Raw genomic sequence first — 16323 nt, 5'->3', positions numbered from 1 at the left:
ATACTTCCCAAACAAGGATAGATGGGAAAATATTCTAGAGTTTACCATAGATGCAGCTACTACTATTAGTTGGCCATCCCTTAAGATGATCATTCAAACATTCTAGCAAAGGAGTGTTCCAACCAAGCATATGTCAGAGCCAATCCCAATAGTTTTGTGTATATGGGTAGCTATATAAGAGATGATCAAAATCTTCACAATCATGCTTACATAACACACATCTTGAAGGGCCCTCAATACCCATCTTTCTAAGTCTATCAATAGTTAGAATCCTATTCTAGGAGGTGGTCCATAGAAATAAGCCTGCCTTAGGGAGGTAGGAAGAGTCCCAACAAAGTTTAAGGGGAATATCAGCTTCTTCCCACCTTTGTGAATGTGTGATTACTCTATATCCATTCTTAATGTTATAACTACCATCTTTTGAAGTTGCTCATATGAGTTTGTCATTTCCCACTAATTGCTTTATATTTCTCTTAAGAATGATGTTTTCACAAACCGTTTTTTACTGTTGGTTCCAAGTCAATATTATCCAAAGTTTTCCATTCCAAATTTATACTACCATTAATGTCTTTTCTAGTTTTATAATTACCGACCTCACACCCGTAGAGTTTGACTAATTAATCTTTAAGAATTACTGGGATACCCATACTATCCACTAGGGGGTGTCCATCCCAAGAATCCTCTCAGAAGAGAGCTTCATCACCATTACCAATGTCCCAAGTGAGATATTTACTTATCAAGGGTCTATAGTTTACTATTTCAAATCCTTTACAAAGGTTCCTTATTCTAAACAAGGAGTAAGGATTTGTTGCATTTAAGTATTTGCTATACAGAATTTTGACCATATTTTTTTATCTCTTTCAATGAATAGTTGCCACGTCAGTTTAGCCCCTAAAGCTTCATTTTGCCAACTTAAGTTTTTGATTCATAGACCTCCTAATTCCTTTGGTTTACATTATTTTTTCCATTTTATAAGAGCCAAGATTTTCTGTTCATCAGTGTCATTCCAAAAGAAGCTTCTAAGTTTTGCCTCAAGCTTCTTATTAATAATTTTAGATAAAGGTAAGCAAGAAAAGGGGTAGGTTGGAAGGGAAGATAAGACTACTTTGATCTTTGTAACTTTAACAACCTTTGTGAGCCATTTATCTTTCCCACCTCCTATCTTTTTATCCATTCTTTCAAGGATACTATAATATCCCTTGTTAGTTTTATTATGATTTTCTAGCTCTATTCCTAAGTATTTACATGACAATGTGCCTCTTATATATCTCATAATATTACAAATTTATTCTTCTAGTTTCAGGTTTGGTGTTAATGATTTTTTTTGTTGATTTTCCAACATTCACTCTTTGCCCTAATGCTTCCATTTACTATTGAATGATTGACTTGAGGTTTAGATCCTCTTCTATTGTAATTTCTCCTGGTAGAATGGTATCATCTGCATATTGTTGCTGGGTTATATTAGGGACATTTTCAGTTACAGTAATACCACTTAATTTTTTGTTAGAGTGGGCTTTGGTTATTGCTCTACCAAAGGCTTCTATCATGATAATGTATAGGAAAGGAGATAAGGGATCTCCTTTTCTTATACCTCTTGATGTGTCAAAGAAGCCTTTGGGAGTTTCATTAATAAGGACTGAAATTTTAGTTATTGAGGTGCACTCATAGATAAGATTAATCTATTGCTGTGAGAATTCAAAGGCTTCTAAGGTTTTGCATAAAAACCTCTAGTCAACCATGTCATAAGCTTTATGAATATCCAATTTCATGAACATGCTTGCCATTTTATTCTTATTGGCTGAGTGTAATGTTTCTTGTATGATGAGTATCCCATCTAGGATCAATCTTCCTAGTACAAAGCTGATTTGTTCTTTTGATATAAGTTTAGGAAGAATTGGTTTCATTCGATTTGCTAAAATTTTGGATATGATTTTATAAATGGTGTTGCATAGAGCTATAGGTCTAAAATCACCTAGGTTTTTAGGGTCATCTTTTTTGGGTATCAGGGTAAGAAAGGTATTATTGATTTTAGATAGTAATGATCTACCATTTCTTGATGCTTCAATGGCTTTCCAAAGATCAATTTTGATAATGTCCTAGAATTTTTGGTAGAAGAAAGCCTAGAATCTGTTTGGACCTGAAGATTTGTTAGGGTTTATGTTGAATACTATAGATCTGACTTCTTCCAAAGATATGAGTGTGATTAATGCTTTATTATCTTCTATAGTAACCACTTTTGGTGTAGCTTCAAGAATTTTTGCTTGAATCGAACTATTAAATTTATTTAATGTATCACAGAAGTGACCTACAAAAATCTTTGCTATTCTGTCAAGGTTTTCAGTGATAGTACCTAATGAGTTTTTGATTTTTATAATTTTTCTTTTAGCTCTGTTGTACAGGGTGTTGTTATGATTTTTTTTGTATTACGATCTCCTTCTTCTAGCCATTTTTCTCTTGATTTTTGTCTCCAAAAAACTTCTTCCTTTGCTAGAATGTTTTCCTGCTTGGCGAGTAGTTCTTTTTCTAGAAGAACATTCTCATTATTCATACCTTTTTAAATTACTTCTGTGTTTAATTTTTTGAAGCTATCTTCAATGTCTATTTTTTCTTTAAATATATTATTGAATTGTTCTTTATTTCACTTAAATATATTTTCTTTAATCATTTTCATCTTAGAAACAAACATGTACATTTTGGAACCTTTAAAATTGCCTTGATTCCACCATTCTCTAATAAGCTCCATAAAATTTTTGTCTAAAAACCACATTTTTTCACACTTAAAAAGGATTTTTGATAGGTTTATTAGGTTAAATGAATTCAATACTAATAGGATAGTGGTCCAATCCTGCTATTGATAGAATTGAGGATTGGATATCTAAATCTAATTCACTTAGTTCTCCTTTGAGAAAGAATCTATCCAATTTCTCAGCGATATAAGAAAATTCTTTCCTTCTATTATTCCATGTATACTTACCATTATTAATAGGAATATTGATTAGGTTGTTAAGGTCTATCCATTTTTAAAATTTCTTAGTTGCTTGAGAAATTTGTTGGATGCCTCCAGATTTTTCATCTATATTCATGATAGTATTAAAGCCTCCACCTATAAGAATGAGTTCATTATTGTGATTTTTAATAAATAGACTAATTTCTTCCCATCATTTTTTTTATCTGTGTTATAGATTGGACTATAAATGTTTATTAAAATTAGACTTAGGTTAGTCTTTATGCTTTTAATTCTACTGCTCATCCATGAATTATTTTATTTTAGTATATTTAGAGTTACCTTCCTAGGGTTCCAAATCATTCCTAATCCTCCTGAGGCTCCTCTAGATTCATGTAGGTTAATGTTCCAACTACCTAATTTATTTTCTAGTTTAATTCCTTCTTCCTTGTTCAATTTTGTTTCTTGTAACATAATAATTTCAGAGTCAAATTGTTTTAGGTTTATCTTTAGTAATCATTTCTTACTAGGAGCATTTGAACCCCTAACATTCTAGGTAGTGATCTTCATGCTACCTTGGGAAGGTTCTTCCCCTTCACTGGATTAAGTAACTGACTGATCTTTTGCTATTCTTTTGCTTGCCCATCAGTTTCTCTAAGTTCTTTAAGAGACTTCCTCTTTTAGCTTTCAATCTACCATATTTAGGAGAATTTATCCCTTCTTGACCATTAGAATACCCAATTGCTCTATGTTCTACTGTGCATTTAAGGCACTTTCAGATTTTTTTCCTTCTCTCTCATCTTTTCATTCATTTTCTAGTTCTTTCATTATCAGTTCTGCAAGGATTGTCTGACCATCTATGTGTCTATTATCTGTTGAAACTAGTATACTCCATATTTTGCCCATATCAATACCATCTCCTTTTCTTGTTATTGTTCTAGATTTGGTTGTTTGTGAAGCTTTACTTCTCTTATCTTCATCCTCAATTATTAGCACATCTATTCTTAAGTCTTCAAAGGTGTAGTTATCTTTGCCTAGTTTCAAAACTCGCTGCGTTAGTTCCTCTTTTTGTAGTTCACTACTTTTATCTATATTGTCGAAGTTAAATACTTGGATCAATTCATCGATTAATAGTTCCAAATTCTCTTTCTCTTTCTCTTCTAAAATTACCATTTCCAAATCTTCATTCTTTTATGTATCATCATTTAGGAAGTCTTGAAAATCTTGTGTTAGAGTTCCTTTTATCTTACTTTGATCTTTCTCCTTTGCATTGCACTCACTAAGGTTGTGAGTAGGTGATTGTTGAGTTGTAGTAGGTGTCTACCAAAGCTTGGTGAATAGATTTATTACCTCTTTTTTGGAGGCTATGATCTCCTTCATAAGTTCTTCTTTCTATTGCTACAGAGTCTCCATTATTTCTTCTATATACTTAGCCTTACTTCACTCTGGAGATACATCAAAGAACAACTGTTTGTTTTCTATTTCTTCAAGACTACTATTAGTGTTACCCAGGGGCCTTTTGTCCTGAGACCTAAATTCCTTTTTTGATAGTTTTTCTTTCCTACTAATTTCTTTTGTATTCTTAGCTTTTTGTGCTTTCTTTAGTTTCTTGTTTAACCTTCTACTGCAGATGACTGTACTTTGTAACCTTATGTTAGGCATATCATGTTTAGTTTTTTTCTTTTTCTCTCATGTTGATTTCTTTGGGACTTTTATCTTCACAGGTAAGATGTATTTTCAACTGAGGGCTAGTGTCTTTACATTCTTTCATATCTAACAATTCAATAGTTTCTTTACTATTCTCTGATATTGAAAGTTTTTCCTTTTCTTTTCTTTGAGATTCTTTTTCTTTTACATCTTGTAGTATCTCTGCTACTTTCTTCTGATCTTTCTTGGAGATAGGAGAAGAACTACTTTAGATCTCTGTAATTGGAATTAGATTTTTTCTTTTCTTTTCTTAGTTCACCATTCTCCAATTTTGGAACTACTTTCCTTGTTGTATCATGAGTAGGCTTCAAGAGGCCTTTCTCATTTATGGACTTCCTTTGGTATTCTTTTTGGTTCCTTATATTCATCATAGGGAAGGTATCTTTAAGATCCGAAGTTGATTGATAATTTTTAAATGTAATCTTTCTCTCATTATTTAATTTGATTATTTTTGAGATTTTTCCTTCAACTATGTAGAGGTTTAAGTTATAGATAGATCTATTTGTTATTACCTTAATAGGTTTGAATTCTAGGTTTTTAGTCTCACAATAGATCAAAAGTTTAATATTATTGCAATATTTAAAAGAGGCATCTATTCCAATCAAATCACCACTTGAAAAACCTATTTTTTGGAGAATCTCTAAATGCATAAGTTTAGGAGGGAGGGATTGAATGGAGATCCAGGTTGGTATTGAGAAGTTTAACATTTCTTCCTTACAATCTGGTGTCCATTCAAAGAATTTAACAACATATCCTTTAAAGTAACAATTGGAGACAAAGAGGAAATCTTTTTTAACATATTCATCACTGCAATGAACATAAACTAATCTATCAGAATGGTGAGATATACTTACCTAATTTTTACAAAAATTCTTTAGCCAGTTAATGAGATTGATTATTTCTAATTTTGGCCCGTTCTAGAATGCGAATACACTGTCATGCTAACAATCCTACCAATGATCTTCACTACCCTGATTATTGATAATCAGGAACTATTGCTCAATTTTTTTAGAATTGGGGTGAGGAGCCATGAGGGGCTGAATATTAGAATGAGCGAGAGATTTGGGAAAAATATTCCCACGGTGAGGGGAGATATATGTTTTAGGAAGGATGAAGGATGGTTTGAGATTTGAGATCTTAGTCTTCGAAAGATGTGCCTTACAAAATTTAGGGGATTTCACATAAGTTTCAAATAGAAAACCTATCTGTTGAGAGTACAAGGGATATCTGTTTTGGTCTGCATATTTAGTGTGATTAAAAAAGTGAATTTGTTTGTCAAGGATTATAGTAGAACAAATGATATGGGGTTGAAAGCCTTTCCAGGCAAGGGAATTGATTAACTTAGGGAAATCACCTTCATTAATGGTTTGACAATTTATCAGAAGCTTACTTGCCTTATTATGATCCAAAAACACTTGGAACATAAAGACTTGGTTCAAATCCAATTTAGCTTTGGCACTAATATTCCCATTGGATTTTGTCACTGGCTGAAACCCTATCCTCTTTGTAGATTTTGCTAGATTCTCTAGAGAAGTGGCTCTTGATTTTTTGTGATTCGTCTACTAGGTATTAGGATGTTCCAGTTCACTGGGCTTAATTAGGGCCAAATTTTTTTTGTCGTCTTCACAACACACCTTAAATTTTTAGAGTATTTGAGATTGAGGTCAAGGGGATCTATGCATAGTCTCCCAGACTTATTTGCTTCCTTGCCAGGGCTTCAAGATGATGGCAGAGGATGAGGTACCAATCACTTGCATAACAACTGAGAGCTAGGTTTTGTATTATTTGCCAAATACCCTAATTTCTTAGAGTGCCAAAAGTGACCACTTTTTTGCTAATTTTTATTCACATTTTTCCCATGTTTGATGTCTGCTTTGATTGCCATTTTTCATATGATCCTTATTTATTTATATTTATTAATCAATTAAATTAATATTAGATGTTATTTAATAATTTTATATAAAATTTTATTAGATTTTAAAGCAATGATTATGGTTATTAATAATTTTTATTATTTTATTAATCAATTGATAATTGTTATTTAATAATTAAATAATTTATAGGCAAGAGCCTACAACACAATGGTAAAATTGTGAGCCTCTTATATGAGAGGTCTTGGGTTCGAATCCACTCGATTTAAATAAATAAATAAGAATAATTAATGAAAACACATAATAATAAATCTTGGCTTCGACCTCTTACCGATCAAAAATAAATAAATTAAATAAATTTTATTTAATTTGTTTTATAGTTTTAATAAAGACATTGATTTTGTGAGTTAATGTCAATTTTGTGTTCAGATTTAAAAAGAGAAAAGGGGTTCAATTTTAAGGGATAAATCTATAAAGTTTGTTAAGTCAAAAACTTACAACGAAATGTAAACTTGAACCTTACTATTAAACCAAAACTATATGTTTTCAAAACCAAACAAAAACTATGAAACTACACTGCTAGTTGTATGATTCTTGTGTGTTGGGTTTGGGGTTGACTTAGAGCATTGACCAGTTTCATGATGTTTACCAAAGGTTAGGAATTATTAATTTTGGTGATGTCATGTGATTTCATGGTTGTCTATATGTGTATTTGATTTTGGATCAATCCTATAAGGATGATTGTATTGGTGAAATATGTGATTTTTGATTAGTGATATTTGAGTGCTCTCTAGTTGCTTGTTTAAGAATTGATGTGTATTTTTTAATCTTACCAGATCTTCTGATTTTACTAAGCTTAGGGTAGGTTATCTTTATGTCATGTTGGGGAGTGGCTTGCAATGGAGGTCGGAGCCCTAAAGTAGTTGCGTGGGTAACTTGTTGTAAGTTATTTTAACAAGTGATAACATTTCATAAATTGAGAGTAAAATGAATTAATAAGAGTCATTATTTTTCCTTTCCCATGCCTTGAGTTCTAGTCCAGGCTAGGATGGGAGTAGAGAGTATGCTTGGTGGTGACCTTTGTTTACTAGTATGCCTTGTCAGTACGAAAGGATACTAGTGTTGCATAGAGTCACTAGGGGATCGAAGTCTAGTGAGGCTGCCAAGGTAACCTTAGAGTTGGCTCATTCAATGACACTTGTCCACTTATATAGTAGATTTCCTACATGTCATTGTTGCCTCTGGGTTTAGATGTCATTGTGTCTTGGTAGCTTTGAGATAGATTGCTTTTAGGTTTTCCTTGACCTAGATGTTGGTTATGACTATTAGTATTGTTATCCTATTTGGGACTTGAGACTATCTCCTCAATGTGGTGGGAGTGGACCATTTAGGTTTCATGAGGTTAGGTGGTAGTGGTTTTTACTTTACCATTGAGATCTGACAGTTCGATGCCGTTGTTGGAGTTCCTTGTTCTGTATTCACTTTCATTTTGTTCTTGTGTACTATAATGGATGGTTATACTCTATTGCATTGTATTTGATTTCAGAGATCTTACGATATGATGTAATTTATTTTTATGATGTATTATTCTTTGAGCTTTTCATATCATGTGACTTGTACAATGGATGATTATGCATTCTGATTATTGCCAAGTGGAATTCGAGATATTTGTATATTATCTAAATGGATTTGTACTTGTAGTTATTCTTTCATGTGGATTTGTTACATATTGGTTTTAGTATTTAATAATCTTAAATGTGATTCAACATCATGGGACCCTTAAGAGATGTAATCTATTTTATGGATTGTGTTTATGTATGTGATTATTGCTTCCACCATATTATATCTGTTGTTGTTTATTATCTTTCAACAAAAAAAAGTTTGGCAAAGTTAGTGAGAACTTTAGGTTGATTTCTTTTGGGTTCCTTGACAAGGTGTTACAGAACTAATATTTGGTGTATAGGATGCCTTCTAAGAGGATTCATTCAACATTCTACATAAAAATTCCAAATTAGATACCCCATTTTTAACACTTATGGTTGAATGCCCAAATATAGCATAATATGGAACCTTAGAATGTATCTTTATTAGTGAAAAGATGTAACCTTATGTTTAAGAAACTCCATTACATAAGAGAAATTATAAAATTTTGATATCGTTGGATACTTCAATTGAGTGACCCTAATAAACTATAGTCATTACTAAATATCTTCTTCTATGCTAGTTTTGATTATGCAATACTTTTGGTCTAAGAATTAATGATTAGGGTATGATATTTACATCATGTTTTAAAAGTAACCCACATTACTTTCAATCAAGCCAAACCCATCCCATTATATTAGTGATTGTTTTGGTACATCCCTCACTCATGCCATTTATTAACAATTTTTTTCTTGATTATGATGTAGGTGGTCTATCATTGCCTTGTAACTGCCTAGAAGAACATACAATGAGATAAAAAAATGTGTGGAACACCCAATTAAAGAAAAGGTTTCTAAAGAGAGGATTGGATCTTGCAACATGTAGTTCAAATTCATCCATGGAGGAGAACAGTTCAATTTTAGCTTTAATTGATTTAAGTCAGATGTTTACACATGTAACTAGTATGTGGTAGTGAGAGTAGCACTATTGATTCAATTTCAACGTTAGATTCTTTTGATGACTTGGTAATAGATGAGGCATTTGTCTTGGAAAACCAAACTTTTGAAGATGAGGAAAGAGGGATGGTAAAAAAGTGTAGTAAAAGATCTTTTGGATGTTCACAAATTTGCTAATATTATCAAAATTAGATAGTATTATTTATCAAACCACAACATGTTGATTTTAATCTGGTAGAAAAGGTTCCTTCTCAAGTCTCCATTTGCATTAGGTTATTTCAAGTACCTATGGAATTTTGGTGACAAGAAATCAGGGGAAACGAGTAGAGTTTTGCACGAATTCCTTTATTCATACAAAAAAAAGCATTTTTAAGAAAAAAAAACCTAACAAAAATGTGGCCTCATGGAATGCAATTTACTTGGCTCAAGTATAAGGTGAATGCTAGTTGTTTAATCAACTCTACTTTTCCCTTGGCTCCTAGCCCTGGCTCGAGTATAAGGGCATGCAATTTTTTAAGAAAAGAGAATCATCCTAGCTCCTCTTTGTGTGCGCAGTTGGATTTGGGAAAATAAAAAATGGCCATTTTTATTTATTTATTTATTTATAATCATGCAGGTGTTACAATAACGACAACCTTGTCAATATTGTGACGATGTTGGAGATACTTGCAAAAAAAAAAAATGAAAATTAGACATAAATTACACTCCTGTCACAAATTATCGTCACAATTTGACCCCAAATGTTGTAGTGAGTGTTGGTTTTTTTAGCAACCTTAGGCTTGGTTAAAATGAGCTAAGTAAAACCTTAGTTATCTAGGGAGATGGCTTCTTTCTTCCTCTTTGGTGTAATTTCTCATAGTCATGGTGGAGAATAATAAGTGTCTTCTTTTATCTATGGCAAAAATTTGATAATATCTAGTCTATTATTAGTCCTTTTCATTTACATCCAACTGTTAACATTAGCAAGAATACGTTGGAGCCTTTTTCTAATGGATACACATGTGTTTTAAGACTATTGAATAGGAGGAGAGACATATCTACAATATTATTATCTCAATTCCATCATATCTACAATATCTTCTTCATGCTCCATATCTTTCGGGATACCAACCATGCCAACTTTTAACATGTTATAGTGTCAACTAGCTGTAATATAGCTATCTTATTTCCTTATCAACATGAAGATCAATCCAAGTATCTTCAATCTAGTTTACATTTGTGTAATTATTTTTAATCTTCTCTTTCATTCCCTTATAATCAAAACCTCTTATTTTATTTAAATGCTTTAGTTTGATATCTTACACCTTAATCTCCATGACATTAGTCTTGAGAGATGTTATCATTAAATATCATCTAGTGTTAAGAGGAAGTTTTGATAACTAAGCTTATGAGCCTCTTCTTGTTTACCATGCACCATCATGATCTGTTAATAAAATTCCATTAGAATGATCATGTGTAGAGGGAATACCTTCAAAACAACGTACCTTGGTATAGGTAAATGTGGGAAACTACAAAAATGTGCAATAAAATTCATTGAATTTGTTCCAAGCTTCATCAGAGACCCTCCTTTTTTTTCACTTTCCTATCAATGTGACACATGAATGACCCATAGGAAGCATGATTGACTCTCCTAAAATGATCCATACTTAGTGGTAGAAGTAGCTACTTATAGTACTTGTATATGCAAACTTTCTTCCTACTATTTTCTCAAATGAGACTTGAGATGTTTCTTATGAATGCATCAATATACACCATTTATGAGTCCATGTAGAACTTTAGGGTAGTGATAACCCAAGGGAGAACTATTCATGTATAGAATCACTAATATGCTTGCCCTAAAATATCTTATAACTCCCTTTTCTGATGACATAGATGTATTGATACATTTAATCCTTAAAGACATTGGATTTCTTCAGCCCTTTGATTCTACTAAGAAGAGTGATTAAATCATTGATCTCTTCCTTAAAATCACTATGTCAAGGCCTACTTGTGGGTTTAGGTGTTAGGAGATAGTTATTATTGATATTCCTTATACAATTGTTCACATTATGGCCATATTTATCTTCAAAAAATCCCATTGTGGCATCAACATATTGTTTACTTTCTAAACACATGGAAATTTTGTCAAAGAATGTTTTGTCTAATTCATTTAAAAAAATTATATCAACATCATTTACTTTTATGGTCTATTTATCAAAATGATAGGGACATGCCAATAAAAATTATAGCTCAAGAGAAATAACTAGGAAAGAGGAGACCAAGTGGATGATGCTATTTACAAGCAACTACATTCCAATAGATACTAGTTTATTTTTAGTTGTCTTAATGAAATCACATATTCATGTGCTTGATCTGCATATTTTTTTATGTCATCAACATTGGATGTGAGTAAAGATGATCAAATCACCTTTTGATGCTTTTGGAATTTGTACTTTATCTTCTTGGTGGATGAGGTTTCTTTTGACATTTGGATAGTTTCTACAATGTTATAATGATCCATTCCTAGTATTAAAGAACTTTGCATCATTGGATATCAACTAAGGCTATCCTTTGAACACATATGTTGTAAAACTAACTTTTTAATTTCTTTTTTTTCAAAAGTGGTAGTTCATGTGGATATTGCAAAGCAAAAACTTACATTTCATAGAGGGATAAAAATGGCTTATAAGTATAGGACATGATGTAGTTCAAGTTTTTAAAATCCAAACTGCATGCATGTGCATATGCCAAGGTTTTTCAAATCAAACATTAAAACCCAATTTGTACTAAATGTCAATGTCACACATGGAACCATGATAGTTGGGTTTTAAAATTCAAACTACACTTTTTACAAAATATTAATAACATGTTTTTTAGGTAGAAAATTTTGAACAATGTGAATGATAGTCTATCACCTTGTAATTGGGATTTAAAATCCTAATTAAAAATAGGTGGATGTAATGGTGAAGTATCTTACAATTGCATTTAAAAAACAAAAGTTTGAGCATGCACTAGTAGAATTCTGGCAAATAAATGACTACGTGACTAAAAATTTTAGTCACACCACTAAAATATTTAGTCATGTAACTAAAAGTGATCAAATTCTACTATTGTTTTGTATTCCATACATATAAATGAGTAATTTGGTGATCGAGAAAAATCACAAGGTTAGATAGGTTAAAATGACTAGATAAACAAGCAAATAAATGGCCAAATTATTAGTCACCTGGATGAAGATGACTAAATGAATAATTATTGGTTTTTTATATAACATTTGATAATTTTAGGATAAATGATGTATATGTTGCTATACAATCAAATTATTTTCCACAATTGCTCCTACCCTCTTTAAATGTTATCTTTAGAACATTGAAGTAACTAAAGGAACTTATTAAAATGATGTTTGACTACTACTTTTAAGCACCAATTGTCATGTTAAAATAGATAAATTTATTTCATTATTATTCAAAAATGAATTAGAAATATTATTATGAATGTATAATTACATGTTAAATTATGATTCTAATATAGATAGATTACTATGTATAAATATAAATGATTATAAATTTGTCATATATTATAATCAATTAATATATTTATTAATAATATAAGAGATGTTATCTTTAAATCAATGTTGATAAGTTTAATAGTAATTATATTGAGTTTACTTTTCTATTCTACAATTTATACACATCTTATTTATTAAAAAAATAAAATTGTTAAAAAATCTATTTAATTATTTACTAGCAAAGCTTATCAACTGGTGTTACTATTATTTATTATTAAATTTATCTATATTAAATTACCAAGCATTAAGATTACAATTTTATTTGTTTTCATTTATATATAAAATTTAGAGTATAAATTTAATATTATGAATTTCTTAGTAATAGAGTTAAATTATTATTTTAATTTTAATTTTGAATGCACAAATAATATTATTTGCTAAACTTCACTACCTAAATTTATACCAATTTTTTTTTGATAATGATCTTTTGAACATACTTATTTCACATCAAAGTGCGACTTAACTTAGGAAATTATCATTTAGGTTTCTTTTGAAATATCTCCAAGGCTGAAAGGTTGGAGATGGAATCCCACACAAAAATTTTAGAGATTAAAGAAAAAATATTTATAGGGAGCATTAGATTTTTTGGGTGTTCTTATTTGTGATGCAAGTGGTGCATGCAACAATCCCCAAAGATTTGCATAGAGCGGCCACATGTGGTATTAACATGCATAACCATTCTGGCCATGGCATACGCTCTGCATTCTCCTCCATTCGAGAAAGTCAATGCTTCTCACACTTTATGGATCACATATTTTCTGTCAAAGAGTCATGAAGAAACTTTGTTTGGAGGTAAAAAAGTTACATCTTTGTTTGTGGATATTTTATTGATAAATGTTAACATTCTTTATTTTATTTTTGTTATTATTTTATATTTTATTCTCTATTTTTAATGTCCTTAGTACATAATTTTTTAACATCTTTCACATAATATCTCAAACAAAATTAAATTGAGTTGTTTGAACATAGATTTTACGATGAAAGCTTAGGGTTATTCCATAAAATCTCCAAATCATATTTTAGGTTTCAACAGAGGTTGGATTGCTGCAATTTTTATTTTATTTTTTGGGAACTTTTTGGTTTCATTCGTTAGACCCTTGGTTTTTTGACAGTTGCTAAACTTTTCTCACCATATTTGAATCTTAGGTGAGGAAAACCGACTCTTTATTTTCTATGTATGCTTGATAGAGAACATCACAAGTTTGAACATTAAAATATATTGAAAAAAACTAATCAAAATGATGAAGACCACAATAGGAGTTTCTGATACCAAGGTGTAACTCCCTATCTCCCATCCACCCACCTTAAATCTAGGTCTTTTAGTTATTTTGCAATTTGGAAGCATTCAATCTTTTTCTTGGTGCTCTATTATTAGTGGGAAGTCAATACATGTAGAAACTTATTAAAAGTTGAGTATCTATGTTGGTTTATTTGTTCATGGACATTTTTTTTTAGGGATTAGGGCTTGAAATCATCAATTAGTTTTGACGGGCACTAAGTGGTGAAGGGAATAATGAAAGTGGCATGTTCGTCACTTGGAAGTCTACATTGGTTAAGTTCATTTTACAAAGAGAGTATATAGATTCTTCTCAACTTAATGTACTTGTAAAGTTATAGCAATGCATTTTTGTTTGTAATCAATATACATCATTTCTTGTTTTGAGTTGTTGATCCCTAAATTTTGGTCCTGGTGAGAAGATGGAGTAGCAAGCCACACGATAAGAACTAGTTATGGGAGTTGTATGTAGTTCCCCTCAAATTCCATATAGCACATCACCTTATCAAAAACCCTAGATGGTTTTTCATTTGTTGTAGGCTCTCCCATTGGCTTTGTTTAGGCTCTTAGGCAACCTAAAACTACATACCCTACATCATCTACCTAGGTTGTGGCACAAAAATAGTTGGATTATCAACATCTTCACCAATAGAAACAACAAGAACAACTTCAAATATTTTGGGCTTATGAGATTCAAGATATTGAAAAAACTATAGATTTTAAGAACTAGATCTTACCATTGGCTAGAAAAAAGAAAATAATCAAGGAAAATGAATATGTTAGGATGATATTAGCAAAGGCCCCTATAATATTTGGCAAGGCTTGTGAAATTTTTATCTTGGAGCTTACCTAGAGGTCATGGATTCATACAGAGGAAAATAAGGAGTTTGCTTGATAGAAAAATGATATAAAAATAGCCATAACTAGAACTAATTTTTTTCTTGTTGATATTATTCTTAGAGATGAGTTGAAGGAGGGCCTTAGCATTCATAGAGGTTATGTATACTCTTGAAAATGTGCCATATTATTATGTTCCTCCATAGCATCTAGCACAAGTAGCCCCCTAAGTATCATTGTTGGGAAGCCTATGGATCTTGCACTTTATGCTCAACAACCTTGTCCCCTAGTGGATTACATGCCATAGCAGATGTGGCCATAAAATGATGCCAGAGAAATCCAAGGTACTCCTTCTAGTAGTTGAGGCACTTTTAAATTATTTTATCTTACTAGTAGTGAGCAGAGGTAGGAAGAAAATTGTGCATTTATAGAAAGATACATGTACAATTCATTTTGGTGATATTTGTTTCAATTTAATTGTAAGACTACATGTAAATGAAGGATTAATTTTAGGATTCAGCAAGCTATTATGTTTTCTTTTGTATTGTAGATTCCATCATGGCTTAAAAATTGGTTAAATGGAATAAACAAAAATGATGTGATTTTTTTTTTAAACTATGACTTTGGTTGAATTTCATGTCTAGTGGTTTGGAAAGGCTACCATTATTATATATCACCTAAATCATCAATTGTAGCTTCCTATTGACATTTTATATTAAAAAAAATCTCTGATGTCTTCTTTGGAAACTTAGGAAAACAATTTTGGTTAATTGAGAAAATGGTGACTTCTATCACAGTTCTTAAAATCCAAGCCTCATATAGCCAAATCATGAAAACTACATAGGGTAAAATATCAAAAGTGAATTATAATATATATATATATATATATCCTATGTAATGCTTCTAACTGCACATAATTACAAAATACTAAATCAGCTTTCCATCTTATTATTCTTTATAGCTTAGCATGATTGCTCATCATTCTATAGTTCTCTTTGGTTTATTAGAAACCTTTGAAGTAGTATTGAACTTTATGAAGATGCATTTGTTCACCATGAGAAACTATAATGTATCAGAATTAATTCATTGGTAGTTAAACATGGAGGGTTTCTATGACTTTAAAATTTACTTTAGTCTATTTACTTGTAAGCAAAAAATAAAAGACAGATGTTATTGACTAGAATATACATGTTGTTAAATACATACCGATTTTTCCAATCAACACATTTCGCATTGAGTATTAACTCTGCAAATTTTTTGAATATCTACATGGTCAGCAAAAACACCTATCTAAGAAAGTCCATTTCAACAGATTCGATCTCTACTCTATCTAAGAAATTCAAGAAATACTCTGCCTGGGTATAGGCTTTCATGGTTTTTCTTACATGCTTAGAGTTAGGAAAGATATTCGCTATGAATTTGAGATCAAAGTTACCGACCACTTAAAAATCACACATTAAGGCTTGTTTCTTAGGATATAAGTGTTAAATAGTCAAAGTTGACTTATTTTTCAAAGCTTCATTTTCCCATTAGTATGTGATGTT

The 16323-nt window shown here is 31.1% G+C and overlaps 1 pseudogene; it reads left to right on the top strand.

The window, feature by feature from the left end:
- Positions 1-1428: 1428 nt before the first annotated feature.
- Positions 1429-15086, top strand: LOC149567610 (nuclear transcription factor Y subunit C-2 pseudogene; annotated as a pseudogene).
- Positions 15087-16323: the final 1237 nt, after the last annotated feature.

This window comes from Cupressus sempervirens, chromosome 3 (genome assembly GCF_028749045.1).
Source record: "Cupressus sempervirens isolate cs-2001-9-10 chromosome 3, ASM2874904v1, whole genome shotgun sequence".
Lineage (NCBI taxonomy): Eukaryota > Viridiplantae > Streptophyta > Pinopsida > Cupressales > Cupressaceae > Cupressus > Cupressus sempervirens.
The sequence above is the reverse complement of the archived record's forward strand: the minus strand, read 5'-3'. Positions and strand labels throughout refer to the sequence as shown.